Source organism: Lonchura striata, chromosome 3 (genome assembly GCF_050655825.1).
Source record: "Lonchura striata isolate lonStrDom1 chromosome 3, ASM5065582v1, whole genome shotgun sequence".
Lineage (NCBI taxonomy): Eukaryota > Metazoa > Chordata > Aves > Passeriformes > Estrildidae > Lonchura > Lonchura striata.
In genome coordinates this window covers 107,201,938-107,220,329 of record NC_140705.1, presented here as the reverse complement: position 1 = coordinate 107,220,329, position 18,392 = coordinate 107,201,938, and the positions used below count along the sequence as shown (strand labels likewise).

General features: G+C 37.4%; 1 protein-coding gene across 3 annotated transcripts in view; it reads right to left on the bottom strand.

Moving 5' to 3' along the window:
• The window catches only part of DISP1 (dispatched RND transporter family member 1), an 84,989-nt gene that overhangs the window by 50,100 nt on the left and 16,497 nt on the right, over positions 1-18,392 (bottom strand). Inside the window, exon 2 of one of the 3 annotated variants that reach the window (XM_085577164.1) lies at positions 5,758-5,926. The exons of 1 other annotated variant lie outside the window; for it this stretch is intronic. The gene's annotated coding sequence lies outside the window, so the exon portion shown is untranslated. Of the gene's footprint in view, positions 1-5,757 lie in introns of all 3 variants that reach the window. One more of the 3 variants, XM_085577162.1, reaches the window with a different exon arrangement.

Sequence of the window (18,392 nt, the reverse complement as noted above, 5' to 3'; positions counted from 1 at the left end):
GTTTTTACACAGTGTAAAATAAACACCTTGAATTCTGCTGGTTCATAAGGAATTGATAGGTAAAATGGGGCTATAAGTGAATTACTGGGGAAGAAATGGAACACTCCATGAAATGGTCATGGTAAATCTTACCTTAAATGAGGGTCACCTGTCACAACTGAGTTCTGTTCATTGGTATTGAACAGAAACCTAACAGAATTCTCATAGTCTCACAAGCCTTAAATAGGTTTAAAACATGCTCTGTTATGATTTATTTTACCAGTGGAACACTATTGTGCAAAGATCATAGAATCCCATTGACCCTGGTCATGAGTTCTGTGGAACTACTACCAAAATTCCACAGTTGCCAGAGACCTTGAATCTGAAGCAGACTGATACTAATTTGCAATTAAGAGACTAACCTACCATACAGTGCAGGTTTCTTGGTCTAAATTCAGTTTATTATAAATTAAGTTCTCTTTGTAATTTCTTTTTTCTGCTTACTATTGTAAGGGGTTTTGTTTTCATAACTAATATATCCCATGCAACAACTAGATTAGATGTAAAACACTGGAAAAAGAGCTTGATTAATCAACTCTAAGATTCAAGATCACCTTTTGCATAGGACATATCTGATTCTGAAAAAGGAGGGCAAACATGCTCTGTGCTGTACTAGTCTCTGTATCTTTGTGGTAGAGACTAAGACTGTATTATTCCACTTCCTCTTGGCACTGGGTGTCTAAATTGAAAAAATGACCACATTCTCCAGTATCTAGGTTGGGCAAATGACCTCACTGAAATAAGAATTTCTTTGAATTGTTCTAATTCAGAATTTGCACAGGACTTCCAATAAGAATAAGCCAAGAAAAGACAGGCATTTAAATACTTTAGTGTTTCTCATCCTGCTGAAGAAACTTACACGTAACAGTATGAATTTAAGTAGGTAACCAAAATGATGAGAAATTTGCAATGAAACTGAGGCACTGAAGTCTTGGAGTGTTCTAAATTATCTCCAAATATTATTTTATATTGTATTATAGGAGTCTAGCTCCTCTTGCAGAGCAACTTCTGCTAGCCCTCAGACATTAGGTGATCCAAAATTCAACAAAATCTGTCAGGGGCTGTGCTGAATTATCTGCCATCTGGAAACTGTAAAAATCAAAATTATAGGAAGGGACATGAAAAAAATACTATTAAAACAGAATGGGAATGGTAAAGCTTTAGCACTAACTGGAAACCTGCCTTTTTTGAAGACCCATACAACCTGAAGCAAGCTGAGTGAGAGTTAAGAGCCCTGAGGCATCAGATGAAGCTACCCAAGAAGCCGATATCTGTGGAGGTTAAACTCTATTTCCTTCTACAATGAAATGAAGAATTTTTTTTGTTTTAACTTCTAATTGAATGAAAAATATAAATCTAATTTCAAAATATTTCTTTCCAAAATAATTTCTTTATCCAGTCAACTCTATATAGTCTCTTTCTGAAAAACACAACATAGCTCAAAATTAAGTTAAAGGATTATTTGGAGCTGTCTTCTATAAACACAAGCCAAGTATCAGCTTAAGTTACTATAATGGTCTTTATATGGGCTCATAAGTCACACGACAAATTCTGGCAGAAACAGACTTCAGTCTTTGGACACGTTTAGATATTTGAACATGGTGCCAAAAATCTCCCAAAGATAAGTGAAACACACCAGGAAAACTGGTTTTAATATCCAAAGAATTACTCAAACTCAATTGAATTTATCAAGATAAAGAATACATTTTTCTTGCTGTGCAGAGAACAGATGAATCTTTCTGCTCAATATCGAACAGCTGTTGAAAACAACAGATGCTGAAAACTAAGAGATTCTACAGAAAACCTTTTATGGAGCAAGTTACTTTGCAACCTAAACACTAGAGTTCCTGTAATGAAATCAATTTCTATGCCATCGTCTTAATTTCAGTTTACTTCATATATTCATTCAACCTACAGCCCCTGAGCTTTATATTCAAGAAGTTCTCATACCAACAGTTGTCTTCCATAAAGAGCCTTGTTCCCTTAACAGTGCCAGTATTTGCTCAGTGAAATCTTAGTTCCTACAACCTGTCAGAAAGGAACTGAACAACACCACACTCTGGTCTGACCAAAAAAAAAAAAAAAAAAAAATTAAAAAAGCCTAAACAAGAACAAAAAGGACATTTTCAAAACTGGGTGTTTTATTCTACATAGAACAGTTCCTGCTGATTCTGTATTCCAAAGCTGAAAATCGTAATGTTTCACCAATTTACCAAAAAGCTTGTGTTTTTTTTTACCCAAGGTTTAAGCCAATGTGTCTCAGCACTGGATCCCAAACTTTAATTTCCTTCTACTTGTGCTATTGTTATGCCAGCACTTCTAAATATTTACCCTTCCCAGATTCCTAAAATGGAAGAAGCTAGGGCTCTTTTGTAGTGCAGATGATTTGCACAAACCCCAAGCAATGGAGAAATTCTCACGCTTTCATGGGAGGGAACTGGATTTAGGGGACACTTTCCTCCTGACAGGGGAAAGTAATCTTTAATAAATTTAAATTGAAGGGTCTTTCTAACACAGAGGGAGTATGTATATCTTCCCTATGTACAATAATAAACATTAAAGGTACTAGGAAACATTCCTTAGAGAACTGCAGATGTACATTTTTCATAAAATGTAGAAGTGATTAAAATGCATCTAAAGCTGCAAAGCACTACTGAAAAATTAGTTTTCTGCATATGTCACTTCAATTTATCTTCTGAAAAGTTAAACTGTCATTATAGATAAGGACTCAGTAAAAGCTTAATCAAAAATGTGGAGGCAATACTAACAAAATGCAAGCATAAACAACATGAAAAACAAAAATGCATTTTTATGCCTACTGAATCTTTTGGAGTCTCCATAGGAACAACTGAGTCCTTGGTATCAAAGAGGGAAGTCAGTTTAGTCTTTGCTGGCATCACACATTCAGCAAAGTGACTTACAAGATAAATGCTCCATATACTGTTTATTTGTTAAATCAACCCAATAGTCTAGAAAGTCATGCTATAGTAAATCTAATGGACATGTAAACATGTAAGACACTACATAGTCATGTGAGACAACAGCAGTTTTCCTATTTTTGTAAGCACACACTGAGTTATATCCTCCTACTTAACAGAAATTTGTTGCTAAGGATAGACAGAAGACTATTTAAACTTTCTAAAGCCATTGATTGTGTCATTTTAGCTGAAACTGTGAATAAATGTATCAATTTATTTTAGTACTCTTTATTTTGAAGTTGTCAAATTATGCACTCTAACTAAAGAAAATCCTTCCAGAAAACTTTAGTGAACACTGAGCCCCTTTTGTTATCAGAGTAAACATTTCTTTGTGTGTCTATTCCATCTGATAAAGTTGGATTTTGCCCCCTTACAGATGCCGAAAACTTGGGGGATAAGAATCTAAATTAGATCATTATTTCCATATATTACAGAATTCCTTGAGAATCCATACAAGTGCACAGTAATCAACAGAGGAATATAAAGAAACTTGAAATAAAAGTGGCTTTTGCACAGTGGGGAGCTACAGTTTCTCAGTACTGGACTCAAAACACATGGGCAAATCAAAAAAGTAGGGAAGAAAACAGAGGCTGTCCCGATCTGCTTTTCAGTCCAAGGTAGCAAAATAAGCAAGTCATAATTTTTAAAAAAACAGGACAAAAATACTTCAAAGGAATGACTGTTAGTGCCAAACTCATTAACTCATTTCACACAGTTCTACCAGTCTATCAAATGCAATCTCTCCTTATACTCCTGGTACTGCACCATTCCTCCTCGCTTTGCATGGACCTTTGCTTCTTTCTCATCTCCTGCTTCTGTTTTTATCTCATCTTGTCCTGAATTTCCCTAATTACAAATCCTTACAAATCAGAGGAATCAAAAACTTCGATGAATAATTTCTAGAAGCAGCAGTCTAGATAGGGAAGGGGAAATCTGCCTCTGTCCTGCAGGCAATCTCCCTGTGTAGAATACCTGTCTGCATAAACACCACTTATCATTACAAGAAGTTTAGATGTGCAGGACAGTTTGAGCAAATAACCAAGGAGCTGCTGTGGGCACACAGGTTCCACAGACCCCATTAACCAGTTTCACTTTTTAATCATTGCAGTGACCTGTACTGCACTTGCATCTCACAAAACACTCAAGTGCCAGTCACCATAATGATCCTTCATGAGGCATTCCTTGAGTTCTCCAATTTAGGGTGAGATTATTTCCAAGCTATTTAACCCCTAAGGTAAAGAGCTGCAAAACAAAATCTGAAGTTTTGTTCATGAGACTAGGGGGAAATGGAATATTCACAGTCTTCATTAAAATTACTTTGTTTTTACAGACTAACTTAAAAAAAATACTTAGAAAACAAAACCCTTTCTAAATGGTTCTAACTTAACTGGTAAGTTACAATTTCATCAATTACAGTTACATTTCATCAATTTCAGATCAAGCCAGGCAACTATTTTAAATTCTCAAAAGACCACTGAACAAGCAATAGCTATTTAGGACAGAAGCACCTATCTTTAAAAAATATTAAAAACCAGTGCTGGAACTTTAAACCCTTATAATAGAACTTTAGAAAATAACAGTGTATATTGACAAATTGTAAGCACTTATTTTTCTTAACCTTTTTTTTAATAGTTATAACAGTTGCTTTAGAAGTCATAAGAAAAAAATAAACAATTGTTTACCTCTCTCATTTAAAACTCATAGCTAAACAGAGTTTGATGCATCAAGTAACACAGCTGCTGGCTTCAAAACCAGTAATTATGAGAAAATTTTAAGAAGCTGAAAAAAAAAGTCAAACTTTTCATAGTCTCCCAGCTGCAGTAACCAAAGGTCGAACACTACCAAGGATTGGACCAAACTTTTTAATACTCTTCCTTCTACCCTTCCCATTTACCTGATTTAAAAAGTATGTTTCCCCCAAATCTGAATTAAAAGCAGAAAGGTAAGACAGCCAACTGAACTGGAAACTATAATAGCATTAGAGTCACATAGATATGCAGTAAATAAATACATTACTAACACTGACTAGCAAGGTAAGAGTCCTAGTTTCAGCTGGAAAACCAGTTTTAAAGAGCAATCAAGGTGAATTTGCATAGAAAGGAACAGTCTTAAAATGGGAAATATTTCAAGAGAGAGTTAACAGTCCTATATACATAATAAATAACATCCAGTCAACAGGGCACAGAAAAAATGCTTTTCAAACAGTATGCTATTCTCAGGAATGTTGCCCTCTGCAATGCAGAATGTATGTCAACTCTGGAGAGCAAAGGCAAAAGGGAACAGGAGAAGAAATGACACCTGGAAAGAAGTAGCCCAGTTTTAGGTGGGATGCTAACTAACACTCTGAAAACTGCTGCATAAGGAGAGAAAGCAATTTGAAACAGCTCTTTGTATTATTCTTCAATAGGGGATTTAATGATAATGAAAACAAGAGAATCTTGAAAAGAATCCAACCTCAAGCTATATAAAAAAGAGAACATGTTCACAAGAAGAGATGCAAAAATTATTGTCCTTTCTTCCAATCATTAATGCAGACCATTACATTCCATGTTCATATGTCCTATAATCTAAATTTCCATTGATGCTCCTCACTAAAAGCAAGAAAGCTGCCACTTTCTGGTTCTGGATTAGTTATCTTGAACACAAGTGAGCTGACAACTGTAACAGCACCTTCCCAATACAGCAGAATTAAAATCATGAACTTCCAGAGCCTGCACAAAGCAACCCCATCCTTCCTTACCCAGTCAGGAGTGTGACTCTTGAGAAGCAGCTGACTGTATGCAGACCAAAATCTCTCTTTGCTGGAAACCAGGCTCATGTGTTACATTTGATGTACTTCAGGCAAGTGAAAAACTTCATTAGAACATTCCAAACAGGTTTCCAGGAACAGCAGCACACTGAATTAGGGGCTAAAGGAAGAGGAGTTGTCAGTTGTAAGTGCACCAGAAAGAAAAACAGGAACACACTTCCTGGGGTTTTTTAAATTACACTTCAAGAGTTATTGTTACTAATAGCTGCTCTGAGCTGTAAAAATTGCAACCTTGGAGGGCAAAAGTCAAAGAAACCCTACTGGTTTTCCCCGGATTACTCACAGAATTAATAAGATCATTTGGAAAGCAGCCTTGAGGTTATCAGAAATCTCCCATCACATGCCCACAGCAAACTTTTCCAGCATTTCTGCTTACAGCTCTTTAATGAACTGCAGCACTGAAGCAGAAATCCTCTTGCCTGCTAGCAGGTCGTGCTGGAATGCAATTTGGCTACCTATGTGTTTTGTGTTTCCAACAAAGTCAACCAAAAAAAACCCAAAAAACAGATAAGTCTTCAGCAGTTTTCCACTAAATTACTCTGAAACAGCTTTTTAAAGTGTATTTACCACTGCAAAAATAAATGTCAAAACTTATATATCAATATTTTACTGACAATGTAAGCAAATTCTCTTAACCTTTCAGGACATAATCAAAGAGAATATTGCCTTAAAGTGCCATAGAAAGTATTCCTGCTTCAAATATTCTTTAAAGCAATATCACTGGAACAGGCTGCTCAGAGAGGTCATGGAACCTCCCTGTCTGGACACATTCCTGTGTCATCTGCTCCAGGTGACCCTGCCTTGGCAGGGTTTGGGTCCTCCCAACCCAACAAATCCAGCATTCTGTCTCAGGCATATAGAAACAAACAATGAGAGTTTGAAGTTTGTCTCACAGAAGATCCTAAATATCAATGGAACTGAAGGTGAATATGATTCAAACAGATCCTTGTCACAGAAGGAATTGTAGGATTTCAGCTACAGGCATGTCTTGACTACACCATGTTTAAGTACTTTGAGGATTTTGGCCCAAGCCACTATTTGTGCACAAGTACCTCATATTTTGAGCACCTGGTTCAATGAAGTTCCCCACAAAACAGATACCAAGGTGGATATCAAAAATACAGCTTGCCAGCCAGAAGTTCAGACATTCACTGTGAATCGTGATGGGAGCTCAGCAGGAGAACAACCCAAACTGGTATGGCCACTAAAGGACAGCTTATAGCCATAAGAATAAGCAGATACAGGTAGAGATCAGACAAATAAAAATGACAACACCTATGGCAAAGTAGGATTTCAACTTGTCCTTAATGTGACAGGCTTGGTCAAATACCTGGCATTGCTGGAAATGCATCTGGAAGTGTTACACATCTGAAAATCTTTTCTTTTGGCCTTTAGGGCAAACTTTCTGAGAAGAAAATGGAAAGACTTGAAGGGAGTGAACCCATCTGGGAGCAAGAGTAACATTAGAGAAAAGCAGAGACTGAACGCATGTCATCATCAGGTTGGAACCCAAGGGAATAATAAAATCCCCAAAACTTACTTTCCTCCTTAAAGTCAAAAGAGAGGCCAAAATCCCCAAAGCAGCCTGTTACAGCTAAGAGTCTGAGTTAACTTTTTTATCAATTTGAGGGAAACCAGTATTTGTGGAAGGATTTTGCTGGTTCAATCAGTACACTCATTGGAGACTTAAAATAATCGGGCATTGACTGTCACAGCTTAAAGCAATGTTTTGAAATATTTGACTTCCCCTCCTACATCACAGGCAATCCAAAATGGATTCCAAGCAGGCAGAGAAATTAAGGGTCTTTAGCCAGTCACATCTGTTTTACTTGAAAAGTTATAAGCAGCACAAATTCAACACATCACGAGGCAGAGGGAGCACAGACATCTATCCAAATACATTACTCTTAGTTCAGAACAGAAAGTTAAATCAGAATATGCAGTGAGGTTGTGCCTCAACTCACTGTCCTGAGAAAGGTTAACATGGATAACTTATTGACCACCTGAACATGCAAATCCTTGCATTAGAAACAGCCCTAATGCACTGAGATATTTAAAGTCATAAATCCTGTTGCATGATATGCAGTTTTAAGAAATCCCATGAGACTACTGTTGTCTACTATCTGGGCACTGCTGATTCACTGTTAGCATCCAAGTGCTGCAAAGATTGCTGTCACATGCAACATTCTGCATCTGAGTTCTGCATCTTGTTTCTGCTGGCAGGAACTTTTGCCCACTCTTGAAAGAAGAAGCTTAAGATGACAGAAATTCCTTGCTCAGGGCAGATTCTCACTTCTCATACAACTCATGTCAGGGAGCAGGGATGAAGAAGAGACAAGAGAAATAAACCTATTCATAAACTCTCAGACCAGAGATGCAGATGGGGACATAAAATTTTGATAAGCCAAGTTACCAGTTACCTACACATTTTACTCCCAAGAGAAAGGAACCAAGGAGATCTCTTGCCTTCCCTTGTACTGCTACACCATGAGCTTGGAGAGCTGCATGTTCTGCCTTGGACTCACTAATTTCTATCAACACCCAAAAGCAGCCCTTGGCCCCACTCCTTTGTCTGTACCCCGTTCTCTCCATCAGCAGTGACATGAAGCAAATGTGCCATTTGAACAGGTGGGTAACAGCAGCTTGCCTGTCTTGGGCCTTCATCTACCTTCAACTTTGGAAACTGCTAGGTACAAATATTCTTTTACCTGGATGATGCTTTGTAAGTTCAAGCAGCACAATGTCAGCTGAAACACCCAACAGATGGGACAGATGTGCACTGGCTGGTGACATCCATGGCAGTAGGGATGCAGCAGACAAGTAAATAGTTGCAAATCATGGAGGTTATGGAAGAAAACCACTGTCTTGGAGAGGTCACTTACAATGATAAGATGTAAGGATAATGTTCGTTGTCTGAAAATAACAGTCACATCAATTTCCTCATATGTCAATCTTGAAAAAAGACAAAGTTTTACACAGTGAAAAACAGGTGTCTGTCTAGAAGCGACTGGTAGCTGGAGACATCCATCAGCTTTCTGACACTTTGTTGTAGATTTTTTTGAGCCAACCAAGTTTTGCCAATAGGCGAAGTTTCATCCTGCCATTACACAGGGAGTCCAATGACTATTAGCCCAACATTCATTCAACTCCCTAAAATTTACCCTGCAGACCCCTCCGTCAAAAAGGCTAACAATTACTTTTTTTCCCCTTTCACACTGTTTCACCAGTAACTCCCTCTGCTGGTTTGTCTGATACTATTAAAATCTATTTCTGCATTTTCTGGATGATGACTTCTTATCAGAACTGTGTTATCTTGGGATTTTTAGACCAAGATAGAAGTTTTACACCACAAGATTAATTGGAATTATCACAATCTCATTCTCTCCACAAAGTAACTGGTTTGGATTTATTATTTCATCTATACTATCTTCAAGCAAAAATTTTCAAGTCTGAAACAACACAGTGAAGGCAGACATCAGCTACACTCCATATTTAAGTTCAGACATTACCAACAAAACAATTACCAACAAGTGTCTATTTAAATATTTATAAAGCTATTAAAAAAAAGAAAAATTTAAATGCCTTAACCTGAAAACAAGGATTGAGAACTCACAAAGATACCAAAGTGCTAAATATATGCAGGCAAAATGGTTCAGAAAATAACTATAAAGCTTGGATACTAGGAGTGGGAGAGGAAGAGCTCTAGCATGCTAGTTAAAACTCAGCTTCAGGCAGCATCCATTAAAAAAAAATTATCAGACAGCTTTTTGACTGCTCATGCAAATTGAACAAATGACTTGATTTCAGAACTGAGAGTAAAAAGCTTTACTCGAGGAAACATCAGGAGTGATAGGAAGGGAGCAGACTTGCCTTTAAAAATGACCTGATATTATTTCAGCATCCCTCAGAGATTATCACTTAGGCAGAAGACTCCCAAGGATGTTCCAGTCAAGGCCTCTATAATGCAGTTTGTGCTGGGTGTGGAAAGTCACATAAATCAGCTTTCCAAGGAAAGGTAATTCCTTGGCTAAGTATCTGGCTGACCTTGCCTACTACATGAATATAAAGTACCTTCCTCAAAACCCAAAATGCAATTAAATCTGTGTAATTGAAATAATCAAAAGGTAAATATCTGTGTGCAACTGATGGTAGATTTCTAATACTCTTAATACCTGATTAGCACCAGGAATATGATCTCATGTTTTTCTATTCTTTATTTGATGTGGAAAACAAATTAGTATAAAGTTACTTGTGCTCATTTAGGAACATCACATCTCTGCAAAAGACAATTACGAGAAAGATCAGAACAAAGTTTCTCATTATCAGAATACCTGCCACTTCACACTTTCTACATAGTTTTTCTAAGAAATCAAATTTTTCTTAGAGTGAAAAAGCAGTTGTACCTGGATTGAAAGTAAACAGTCTGAACTGATCAGCCTCACGATGGAATCTCAGTGTAAATTTTTAAGTGCAGCTCTGCTTGGAATTTTAACAAGATAATTAGATATAGACAACTTCAAAGTGGGACATGTCTATACTGATCACTGAAACACACAGTACTGCAGAAAGGGAGCCAGTATTTCTAACAACATTTGAATAAAACATTAATTTTTTTTTTAAATCTGTACTCTACAGGAAACATAAGAACAGACAGAGAATATCTAAGTAGGTCTGCTTTTCATTTTTTTCACCTAACATTATTTATGCCTGTATCAAAAGCTCCTTTGGCAGCATGAGAACTTAGCTGTTGGCTACAAATATCTTAACATAATTAGTGTGCTTTTAAACTTTAGTTATGCCAAGCTTCCTCACCCCTCTGTGCACACTGCAGGTGACTGAAGGTCCAGTTTGTCTTCCCTCTTGCTGACCTAAGGCAGCATCACACCTCAGCTTGTCCTGTAACAACTCACAAGTGTGAAGGTTTCCAAGTCACAGCTCCTCTTCACAAAAGCTAAACTGTCAGTATATTAATCTGTCTGGTGTAGAAGTAGGACTTCACCATTCTTTCCCCTGTGTCTGCAAGCACAAGTAAAACAAGTGTTTAATCACAGTATTTGAGAAAATAATTGGCTGCTGTACTTCATGTTAGCTGATGTTGCAAAGCAATAGCTAACACAAGTAGCAGGGCAACTATCCACTGTTTAAGCAAAAAAAAGACTTCTATGTCCTATACAATATCCAGATTTTTTAAGAAGGAAAAGTGAAAATTCACTTGTTTTATCCTAAAGTAGACCTTCTACTTCTCAGTTTACTGGTTTGGTTTCTTTTATTTTTTTTTAATAACTAAATCCACAGTTCCTATATATCCCAATGCCCAAACATATATTTGCATCAAAAATGTATTTTGCAGACTGAGATGCAAAGCAAAGACTCAGTGAACTGAAACTTTGCCTGTGATGACATCAGCCAGTTGCAAATAGAGTCAAGGTACACTGTCAGAACTGGGATTATGGGCCAAAAGCCCTGGCTCCCTCTCTGGAGACCTTGACAGAAAACAGTATTTCACTTTTAGGGTGGAATACAGAAAGAAAAATAATGTATCTGCCTTTTATAACAGAAATTCATTTGGACAGATGTCCAAACAGGTCATAGCTTCAAATTACCACTATGAGATCTGGGGTGGTTTTTTGGAGCTGTTTGTTTGTTTTTAAAATATAAACATACACACTCTTGCAGTCATATTTTTGTTCAATGAGCTTTATAAAAAATCTGTCATACTCTTCAGCTTTGCAAACTGAGACCATATGTGAGCATTATACACACCACAATAAAAAGGCAAGCTGCCTCTTCAGCTGAACATCTCTTCCTGCACATGGACACAGATGGAAGCAGCTGTTGCCACTAAACTCACAGAGCTAAAATGCATCTGAGAAACTGCTCCATTCCCTAGGCAGAACCTGCTCTTATGGACTGCAGCAGAGCTGGATGGGATAGAAAGTAGATGCACGTAGCGAGGTAGTTTGTCATTCCCCCTTCATCTCCTGAAATGAGCTCTGCACAGATATTCATCCAGCTCTGAGAAATGAAAAGACAAACATCACTTCCTCCTGTAATCGCTAAGCTAAGCAGAAACACAAAGTGCACACTTTTATTTTACAGCACAGCACAAATAAGAATTAGGTTTTTTGTACCAAACCATTAAAACATGCAATCTGCCTATCAGGTCACTGTAGAAGGATGAAAAAAAGTAGTGTCTGCAACACTGGCTTATACTGGAAAAACAAGGAGGTGGAAGGATGAGGTAATGGAAAGAGGGAAAGCAGTTTATCACCCCACTCACTCTCCTCTCAGAGAAGACTCTGAGCACTCAGGAATAGCAGGGGACTATGCTCCTACTCATGACCTTTCTTTGAAAAAGTGCAGGGCAGTCTCAAAAAGTAAAAGTCAGGGAGGAGGCAGAAATCTGTCATTCCAGCACTCCCACTCCCAGCTTAAAACTTCAGGGCAGACCGATTGCTATTTCACAGTCTGCTGATTTCCTCTACTTTCCATGAACCAAGAATGTTTAAGAAATTCTAATTTAATCTCTGCTTAATCTATTAGGTTAACCATGTTAAAATTTTGCTTCTGGAATCTTGAATATCATCAGTGACAGGAGTGGGCCACTGAAAGCAATCATTCAACAAGAAAAAGAAAACTAAGAATCTCCTTGCTGGAGAAAAATGAGCCAGAAGTCTCTTTTCTCAAGAATTTTAAAGACAGGGTAGTTTCATTTGCATGCTTTTAGACAGGCATGCACCTTTAGGAGGAGAAATCACATGTAAATCAATACAGAAATAACACAGTTCTCTCCAGTATTTATCAGGTTGGGAGAAACCAGTAGCAATGGTACTGAAGCATATGTGTTTAAGGATTAGAACGGGCATTCCTGCTTTCTGCAGCTCATGAAATCGTGTCTCTCGTAGAAAGCAGCTATAATACTACACACTGCAGTCTATACAACTGGAGGTATGTACATTTCTGTCATTGAAATATAGGAATGATTGTGCTGAATCAATCCACAAAATAAGAACTTCATAGCCCCAAAACCAACAAAATATCTGATTCTTCCGATAAAAGTATGATTAACACAAAATGGACAACTCTATAGCAAATGTTTTCTCTAAAAATTATTTGAGCTGTTAAGTCCATAACTATGATTTTTTTAATACTGTTTGAATAATGTTTCACTTTGGAAGTCTATTTTGAAGACTTTTTAAGGTAGGTTTCAGACATGGCAGAAGTCCTACCTCTGCATCATCAATTCTGCACCATGGAATCAAACTGTCTGATCTACAAACAAACTATGCCTTTTATAAGCAAAGAACTGCAATTTTTGCATTTCTACAAAGCAAATAAATTTGCAGAAGTAGTTCATGCTGTATGCTGCTTTCCCTGTGATAGAACTACTTCGCAATTAAATGACTAAAACTGTCGAGGCTTACATGAACACACAGTATCTTTCTAATCTGCAGGTATTATTGTATAGGTGCCGTTCCGCTTGGACATGTAGAAGGTAAATGTTTCCAGCCACTAACCCTTTAGAAATGTTGAGTCGGTAATGTGAACATGGGAACAGGAAAGCACATACATGCAAGTTTTTGAGGTTTTTTTTTGCAAACATATGCAGTTTCACTCCCACTTGTCACCTAAAAACTTTATACATTTTCCATTTTTATGGAGAAACCATGTCAGTATCTTCACCCAGACAAAATACTTCTTTCATCATGAAATGAAAAAGGCTTAATTCCAAATTTCAGGTAAGTATTCCTACAGCCACCTTCATTGCTTACCCAAGCAATGAGGCAGACCAAAGGAAAAAACCCAACAAGTCAACAATTCCATGAATCACACAGTTTTTGTTTTGCTTCCACTGACAGGATCGATATTTAAGTGAAGCACTGATGTAATTTTAGTGGCACACCCTCCCCTGCTGCAGGACCTCACCCTCCACAGCCTGTGCCCAGCTTCCATCCCACCCAAGTACATCCATGAGGTCTGCACTTCTGCATCAGGCTGCACTTATGTCTGTACGATATTTTAAATAATTTAATTGTTTTACCTGCTTTTTAACAGTCCAATCAGATATAACGATAATTACAAGCAGAATAATGAAAATAACAAAAACATTCAGTACAAAGAATGCTTAGTTACTTAATTGCCTTTCAAACCCCATACATTCAACTTTGCTGTCTGCAATTCTTTAGAGATAATAATGGCTCCTTTGACCAGTTCTTATTTAAAAGTCAGTATTAATTACTGTATTTGTAAAATTTACCTTTAATGCAATTGCCCCCCAAGACCTCTTCATCCTTGTTCTTGATTGATTCCTCAGATCCTTCTCTCAAAATAAAGTTCTTGTCAGTACTGCTGCATTTTTCCCCCAAGCTTTTCTTCTCCATCAGCATCAAGAAACCAGTCTCCAATCACAGAATTTCCATCTACCCTCTATCCTAATTTTCCCTAGTAAAACAACACTCCTGACATTCTGACTTTCCCAGGTGTGGAGGGGAAAAAAAAGCCCATCCATACCAAAAGACACTGAACTTAGGGAAGTTACTTCCCTTGCAAAGGAGTGTGCTGAACTTACTAAAAGTCATATGGAAAATAACCACTCAGAGAAGTTCATCAGAACTGGGAAACTCTGTCCTCATAGTCTCAAAGACTTAAGAGCATCACACATTCCTGACCTTGCAATTTCTATTCCCACCTTACATTGTTTCCCCCTCAGCTGGCTGCATCTCCTGAGTTTGCACACAGCACCTTCATTTTCCTCCCCATACTTCACATGCTTTGAGCAAGATACAGCTGCATGAAGCCACCAGACATTTGGCATATGGAAATAACAAAGCAGGAGAGAGAGTAAAGCCTGATTACAGGCAGATGTTGCTGCTCTAACTGCAGCTCCATGCTCAGGAGTCTCATTAGAAAGAATATTGCTCCCAGTTGCAGCCTAACAGTGGAGAGAAATACAACAGAAGCAAAGCAAGTTGTCTGCTCTTGAAAAGGGAACATTCAATAAAAATCTAAATTTGGCACTTTAATGTCTTTGAAATCAATCAGCCTTGAAAATTCCCTGCCACATGATGCTAACCATGGAATATAGCAAAGTTGAGTGCACTAAATTTTTATGGTTGTCAGGAACTTTTAGCTGCTCATACTATTGATGCCAACAGAAGGACTATTAGAAGAGAGGTAAGTATCTGCTGTTTAAGATGTTAAGCTTTTCTGGCTCAAGTAACTTCACACTCTCTGAGACAGTAAGATTCCACATTCTTCCTCAACTTGCCTTTTCTCCAGCTTAATAATGGTGCATTGTCCTCCTGCTTATTCTGTTCCTCCACACTTGCAGAAAGCATCATTGCTCCTATACATATGTAGCACTCTGGCAGGCCTTGTACAAATAAGGATTTGGCTTCTTTCTGCCTTCTCACAGCTATTCAGTCTTCTGCCATCTCCAGCTCATCTCTCCTCAAAATACCACAATATAAAAAAAAAAAAAGTAGTGAATAAATTGTACAGTGAAATGGTACTGAACAGCTCTTCCCTTTCTAATAAGGTTTTTCATGCCTTAGGCTAGATCAGATGTTCCTCTTCATGTTAGTACTAGCATCAAGTGAGTATTTCCTTTCAGTACACCAAGACTATGGTGCTACCAAATAGTAATAAATCTCAATTAAATATTCTCAAGAAAATAGTTCTAAAATTAGACTTGAAAGTAGTATTTTTTTAGAACCTCTAATGACTATTAGAATGGGGGAAGGTATTAAAAAAAAGGAAAACTGAAAAACTGACTGAAGTGGTTTCAAAGAACAGTGTAATTATAGATGAGATTCTAGCGTTTTATAATCACAAAAAGAAGTTATCTTTCTTAAACAGAATTATGACAAATTGTTCCTTCTCAGGTGTAGAACAACACAAAACTAGTACTACCAAAATCTTCACCTGAGGCAAGGTATCTTCAGCAAAATTTTTTATCTCTGTTATGATCTTGTGGTCAGATGACATGGCCTAGCAAAACCAACTTTAATGTGTATATATTTCTAACCTATAGCTAAAGGAACTAAAGTAAACATTCATCTGCATCTGTTCCTTTATTTCCATTTGCAGAACATGAAGGTGCAAGTACCCAATGTTCTCCACAAGCTTTAGGAGATGGGACAATTCAGCTAGAACATCCCAACAGTGAAACCACAAAAGAAATATCCTGGAGACAGAATATGGGAGACGAGGAAAGGCAAACTGCCTTTCCGACCCATCCCAGAAGGGCAGCAACTTTTCATTATTTGACATTTGTAAAAATCTTTAATTCAGGCATTCAAATAAAACCTTCATGATATGCAAAATTTCTACACAAGAACACTATGCCTAGAAGGTGAATATATAGAGGTTAAACATACCAACTGGAAAACTGGGATGAAACTCTCAGATTTCTGCTTCTTGCTTAAGACAGAAGGGGTTTTGTCGACTACTGACAAATCACTAAGATTATAACTATACAAAAGAACCCATCAAAATTCAAACATGTTTAGATGAACTGTTCTGTAATTCCATCTGAAAAGTTCCAGAGTTTTTTGCTAGAAGTGCTGGTTTTCCCTAGCTCACATAGCTCCCATTTCTAATATTCTAAGTGAAGTCAGCGAAGTCTTTTTCTAATTGCCACTTAGACCCAAATCAACCATAAGGACACAAAAAATTAAAACGAAACACCAAAACTTAAGACTATTCTGGTAAACAGTACTTGTGGTACCCAAGCCAAACAGCAACCACAAGAATGCAGTCTGGCCATGATGCAGCTCTTGATATCCAGTCCTTGCCTCCCTGACTGACCCCCTGATCACCCAGAACATATCAACAATTTCTGCAGGTTTGCCCTGAGACATTATTGTGACTACAGCATGATACAGAATAAGCAATCTTCATCTTACAGCACTTTAACAATCTTCAGCTTCTCCCACAAATACAAAACTATAGATTATTTTATTTGTCCAAGACCAAGACTACATGCTAATGTTTGTCCTCTTTCACTGCTGTCATCTTTCAAGAACAACCTAAATATTTTCCAAAAAGTACATTTTAAATTAGATCTTGTAAGCAATATTTTAAGTTCTTCCCCTCAGAAGCAGGATCTCATTTTGTGCAAGTTAAAGTACCAGAAGCCCCCCTAAAAATGCACACTATTTCTTGGGCAAAGTTAATTCTTTGTTAATGTAAGTATTAAAGCTCAAAATCATGTTTCTTTCTAAATAATTGAAACACCTCTTTAACAAAGCAACAAACTGCAGTACAACATGAACATTGTCACTGTCTCCTTTTAGCAGATAATATCATTTCACCAGTGCAAATTGTATTTTCACTACCTTCCAGTCCTTCTCCCCTCAAAGTTTTCCTGTTTTGTAACACTCTGGAAACCCAACATCTTACTTTGAAACAGCTTTGAAACCCTGGCTTATGGCCAACTTGCAACTGATACTACAGTTTAAATACCTTCCTAGCAAAGTTGCACAAACTTCAAAACACACTGGGATCAGTCATTAAAATGTTTTTGTTTCAGTTACAACAGTAATGAAAACCAAATGTCTACATTTATTTTAGCCAGCTTAATAGTCTAGGGATTTTGCTTAAAAGAAAGCTCTGAATCAACCCTCATTTACTTGACTGAACAGATTAGCAAAACAACATTGTACAGAGATACGGATAATATTTTTAAAGGGTTTAATAAGAGTCTTTCAACCACAGATTCAATTAAGGAGGCCCAATTAATCCCCTCAATTTTCTTCTTCTCTAAAGTCCTCAATTACAGCATGCTCAAAACTATGGACTTTTAGCTGAAACTTTACAAGGTTCAATTTGCAAACAGATTTAAGACCCAAAACTAATGTTGTGCTACAGGATAGGCCATTGCAAATGGAATAAGGTACAAAATACCAGATCCTGCCTGAAGTTTGAGCCTTCCTAAAGTGCCTGCTTGTGAAAGATATCACTGTGCTATGCAAGTGTATCTCCCAGCTAGACACATGCCACATTCACTGGATATGGGAATATTCGAGGTGGGAACTGCAGTGTCCTAAATGAAATGCTCCATACAAAGCTGTCTTTCTGCTGAGAGTCGTGATATTCTGCTGCTGCTTTAATCCATACCTTCTACAATAAAGGCAGCAAATTTTTTGCTGGTTTTGTACAGCCTTAGCAATGCAAAATAAATTGATGTTTCAGCAATATTTTATGCCTAAATTAATTTTTGAATGCTTTGTACGTACTTCTCCGAAGCACAGAATATGGAAGGTCTGCTGAAGCAAAACCAACACAAGCTGGCACAAATATCTACATTTCAGTAACAACACTGTTGACCATCATTTGTATCTCAAGATATTTGGAGCATGCACCACCTGTTTCCAACTAGCTCTCACACTGTTTAAGAGCACGATTAATGACAGCTGCTAAAAAGTCTAAAATATCAGGGAAAACAAATAAAAGTTTAACAGCAGCTATGCAGGATTGAGGCAAGCCACGGTTTTTTGCTAAATATGAGTCATTATAACACATACAATACTCCAGTAATGTGAATTTGCACTTTACAGACTCCC